Source organism: Cinclus cinclus, chromosome 3, assembly GCF_963662255.1.
Source record: "Cinclus cinclus chromosome 3, bCinCin1.1, whole genome shotgun sequence".
In the NCBI taxonomy this organism is placed as follows: domain Eukaryota; kingdom Metazoa; phylum Chordata; class Aves; order Passeriformes; family Cinclidae; genus Cinclus; species Cinclus cinclus.
Window position 1 is genome coordinate 90,315,680 of NC_085048.1, and position 5,671 is coordinate 90,321,350.

Sequence of the window (5,671 nt, forward strand, 5' to 3'; positions counted from 1 at the left end):
TCTTCATTGTCCCACTCCCCCAAAAATGAACATCAGTGTATATTTTTGTTCTTGACCTAATTTATGCACGCTAATAGAAATACAAATCTCTCCAGTGAATCTATGATGTGGTTTGCACTACCCAGATGCAGTCAGGATTAATACTCTCAGAAGTTCCTACCCAACTCACAAAGACTTGGTCCACACTAAAACTTAAACCCTTAGAACAGGAGAAACAAGGAAATCTCCTGCATCGCTCTCACATGGCACAGAAGACTGTCAGGCAAACCTTTTCCTCTGCAAGGGTGAAAATCCACATCAATTCCCTACTGGTGACAGACAGACATAAAGGAAATAAACTATTAGAGTTTGTACATTGGAGGGAGGATCAGCTCACTGCTTACATATATCAGCTTCACTGATGAGTAACAATAATTAGCCTAATTAAGGACAATTGTTTTTGCTCCTCCCTTGTGTAATGAGGCAAAGACCTTCTGAAGAGGTCAGACATCTTTTGTCAATTATTACAACTCCTGAAATTTCCTCTGTATCTGAAGTGGATGAGCAGCTCTGAGAGGTCTCCATCCACTTCACTCAACACTCTGGTTTGGGCACTGTCATTTGCACACACCAGTTTCTGCAAATATTTACCCATGAAACTAGTGCCAGTGGATTTCAGGCTAAGGGTAAAAGCAGAGCTTTAGCCAGAATTTTCATGTAGGAACATCACTGGTATAAACTGCAATATATGAAATCAGACCTCTGCACACCTTGGGACTTTGTGAAACAAGGTGAGTCAAAAGCCATCGTCGCTCACAGTGGTGAGCTGCTGCCCACACGGATTGCTGGCACATCAGGACACATTCAAGCATGCCTCACCTGCTGCAGAGCAGAGACTGACACTCACACAGGCTTGGCCTCAGCCAGTGCTCCAAAGGACATTCCTTCCTTCTTTCCTTCCCTTCTGTGGCCTCACACACTCATGGGCAGTGACTCAGAGCAGCCGGGAAGGCTGGGCAGCTGGCTGGGAATTCCTGCAGCGCTCTCTGCCCTCTCCAGCTGCCCCTGCAGAAAAGCCACAGTTCAGATTCACACGAACACACTGTTTCCTCCAAACTCCTGCTAAATACAGAAGTACACTGCAGGTGCACTGTCAGCCAGTCCAGCAGTTCACTATTACTGCCAGGATACACCACACATCTTCCCCAGCACCTTTCTGGTACTGACTGGTACATTGACCAAGTTCCTCTAGAAGAGTGACAAACCAGTAAGACAAACCAGCTTGAAGAAACTCTCAAGGTAACTGGAACTGTTTTAAGGGATAAACTCATGAGATCTGATCCAAAGAGCAAAGCTGGAGTCAGGAATAAGCACAAGAGAGAGTCCCTTTCCAGCACTGCCACACACCTAGATGGTGTCAAGTGAAGTATGAAACTGTACCCCAAGATTCACCCACCATGTTTGGCAGAGTCCATCCATCCACATCACATTCAGTTTATATTTATTCCAGTATCTTCCAGCTCAACTGCTGCTCCTTGTGTTTTCTCTATAGTTAGCTGTGTGTTAAGCACGGACAGCTCTTAAGTTCACATTAGCTGCATTCCTAAATTTAGAGCTTCTAGGAAGCAAGGAAGGGCTCTATAAAATGGATTGCCAGCAAGCCACATACTTAAATTGTTGAGCAAAGGTATTTTAAAATCAGCCAACCCACACAAGTCTCTTATTTCATCCTATCTTCCTTGGAACTTTGTAGTCACCACAGATACCCATTTAAAAAACCTTGCAAACAAGGTTTACTTTTAGCAATCAAAGTTTTAAAAGACTTCTGGAGAACTCCACAATCATATCTGAGGGAATGTGAATACAAGACTCCTTACCTATAGGGAAAAAGGATGATTTTTAAGACTGTGAAGTGGCAAAGGCCTAAGTTTTTTATCTCTACAGTAAAACAGTTTTAGTATCTCCTTGTCTGCTCTACTGGGTCACTGGTTCAGCTCTGACAGAAAGAAAAATCAGCTTTTTACTACAGTTAGGTGTCCAGTAGACTAAAATGCTTAAGGCATTGTTATAGGTTCTTCCTAACCTCAGAACGACTTTTCTGAAAATTCACTGAATGCTGTTTTTACCTTATCTAAGATCCTTGGATCAGGAAGCTTAGGCTAAGTGCAAATTCCATTAACATACAACCAAGCTGTCCTTAATTTTGACAGCATCATTTGGAGGTGGGCAAGCAACTTTAAGGATAAAGACTTTACCCTTAAAGCAAATAAGAACACCAAAGAAATGCTTCCTTATTTCTCAGCTGACAACCAGCAGAGTAGAGCAACTTTCTGAAGTACAGACCTGGGATAACTGCTCACTGAAATGCAGCAATCTGTGACTTCAGGAGTGAGTCTGAGCAGCTGCTGTTGGCAGGGAGATGTTCCTTGGAGTACAAACAACTCAGGAACTATCAGGGGTCACTAAAATAGGCTTGTTTCCTGGTGACACAAAACAGTACTTGGCTTAAAGATCCACAGGGGGAGAGGGTAACTGCAACACTGCATAACATGCCTTGCTAGAAAAGCATCTAACACTTGGTTTTCCTTTGATTCCAGTAAGTGCTTTTGTCTCCGTCACTCTTTCTGCTCTGGAAGTGAAAACGCCAAGGTTCTGGGTAAGGCTGCTTTTGCTTAGCATCCCAGTTTGTGTCCTTGAAGGCACCCATGTGTGTGAAGCAAGAGCAGCTCCCATAGTGCTGGACGCAGAACTGCAGCAGTCAAGCAGAGAGAACTTCCAGTTCTTGGACTTTACTCAACTCAGAACTGCTTTGAGAGCTGGCAGGGTTCCTAAATCCCCCCTCTCTACCCTCTATTTCCCCCCTGCTGTCTCGGTTTGCACAGTGCAGGCACCTGAGTACACCTGCACTGCCACAAAAGGAACAGATTGTTCAGAGAAGATGCTGTTAGGAACTAAAAGGTCATGTGTGTAAATATGCTGAACAAGGACATAGCAAGCACTTTAGGCAAACAGAAAGACAACAAACCAGAAAAGAAATGAAGCTAATCTGAAGGCAAGATGCCTCCATACTCTGTGTGTGAGATTTCTCTTTCTCTATACGCATACACACAGGCACTGAATATCACTCAGGAGATATTTTAGGAATGCAATAAAATTCCTTCAAATCCTATAAATTATTTCAGTAGGTTGGTGGGGTTTTTAACTCAAGTTGCGGTATCACTAAAAATAATTCTTAGAAATTTATGCATATGTTTAAAAAAACACTGAACTTGCTTCTAGACCTGTGCAAATACAGTTTCACAGAATTTAAGTCAAAATATATTCCCTATCAAATACAAAAATTTCAGCTACATTAAAGCATATTAGTCCTTGGGCAAAATGAGGGCATATCCAAGGAAAAAAATAGGAAAGGAAGACTAAGATTCCATGAATACCCACAATGAGTGCAACTTTGGCAATCGCTTCTGAAATACACTTCAATGACCTTAGCAGGAGATTACACTCCAAATTCCAGGGGAAGGTAGCATTTGACAGCGGACATTCCTTCCCTGCCCTGCATTCAGTTCCACATTGCCTGGAGCAAGGGATCAGCCAGGAATCCAGAAATGACACTTTCTGGACACATGCCTGAGCACATGTTCACAGGAATGTGAGTAGCAAGTACTTCTGAGAGTTAACTGGCTACACCATCTGTGGAGAAGTCAGGTGAAATTATAGAGCCTAAGCACCAAAAACTATTGTCTTAATGCTGAACTGCTCATATCCTCAGCACCTCCAGTCATCTCCATTCAGTCATCTCCTCCTGCTCAGCCCAACAATTTATCCAAGCTATTTGAAAGCGTATCTCAGTAGTTAGGAACAGATCATGACATAGCTGTCTGCATAAGCCCTTCTGTTGTTTGAATTCTTAGCAGCTGTCTCAGGACCAATGCCTACCCACTGAATATTTTCTTTCTTCTGCCACAAAATGAAACAGATCTGAACTGTCTTCCATTATCAGTGTGCAGCTATGCATAGTAATCAAGTTACTGCTTTGTTTACTAAGAAACACTAAGGAGATTTAAGTTGGGTCTGTATCTTAGAAGTGCTTTCCAAAATCTTTGTTGCACATCTTCAAATACAGGCACCAGAAACTGAATGCAAGACTCAAGAATAATTTCCTTGCTTCCACTAATAGTCAAGGATCATATTCACTGCTGATAGCTCCAACAGTAGCTTTCTGTATATTGCTGTAACTTTAACACCCTTCCTCACTTCTCTTTAGGTACTTTGAGACATTGCCATAAAAATCCATGGTTTGACAAGTGTATTTCCCAGCATATTAGGAATAAAAATACACCATGTTAGAAAACAAACAAAATGCACACACAAAAATAACCTCACTACAAATCCAACAAAACATAAAACACTGTGCTTACATAAAAGGAGAATTTACTAATAGGCCCAGGGCCTTTCCTGATCAGCACATACATAACTAACCTGCAAGTGAGTCAGCATGAGAAACTCTTCAGTTTGTTAGAAATACAGGTATTTGTACAGCAATCCACCTTCCTATACAAGCTAATTTCCAGTAAGTAGCAATTGCAATTTTCCTCCTCCTGCAATCTCCCATACCTAACATCCAGATTCTCAGGCTTCAGTTATTACTTGCTTGGCTTTAAAACTGATACAAGTTCTTGGAGTTCTAGAGGCCTCTCAGATCAGGTGAGCAGACACATTTAAAGAAGGAACACTTTTTTTTCAGCTGTAGAAGGGTTAATTTCACCAGATAACAGACAGTTAAGCCTCAGGCCAGAGCAGGGCTTTCCCTGGTAAGGCTGGAATTTTTTCATACTAGGCTTCTCCTAGTTTAGCTATGCACTCTGAACATCACATAACTTATGACAGAAGTTTGTTCCCCAGAGTGGAAATGTCTTGTAATATCAGAGTTGTTTTGGAATGGCATCATCAAAGGTTTCCACCAACTTATTGGTCAATAACAGCAAGAAACACACATTCATTGTGTAGGATAAAAAGAAAGGAAAAGAGTTTGACCTCAAAGTATTTTTTTTTTTAATATTAAAATACAGAGTTTTTTGTGGTAAAGACACTGATCTATGGCTTTAATGACAAAACCCAACTGACCACAAGGAGTTCAGATCTTCTGTCTGCCAGAGAGCATGCACAACAGCAGGTCAATCACCTCTTTCTGGACCATTTAACTAGATGTAGCTACAGGTACCTGTATGCATGTGCACACATGCAGCTGAATGTATATACACACACCCCCCAAACTACAGGCATGGAACCACAAAAGTGGGACAGAAACCACCACTTTCCTCACTCAGCTTCAAAGGCAGTGGCACTTTGTCTCCTGCTCCTTTAAGGAGGTCGTTGTTCAAATTTTCACCAATTTTCTGTCTTCTGTTTCAACCTCACATCCCAATTATCATTTCTAGTTAGGATTACAGCCTGACCAAGATAAGACATCTAGCATCATCACTTCCAGTTTATTTTCTTCCTCGGATAGTCTCAAGTCAAGAGGAACTACTATGCGAAAACACAGCAAAAAATTCTTCATCTTGCTATGCAAAAGAAGCCTCAGTTTACAGCAATTCATTATCATATTCTCTGCACTTGAATCAAGCAAAAGCTGTAAACTCCAGTCAGCTCTAAAATGAAATCAGATTGAAGAAATAACAGTATAATGGGA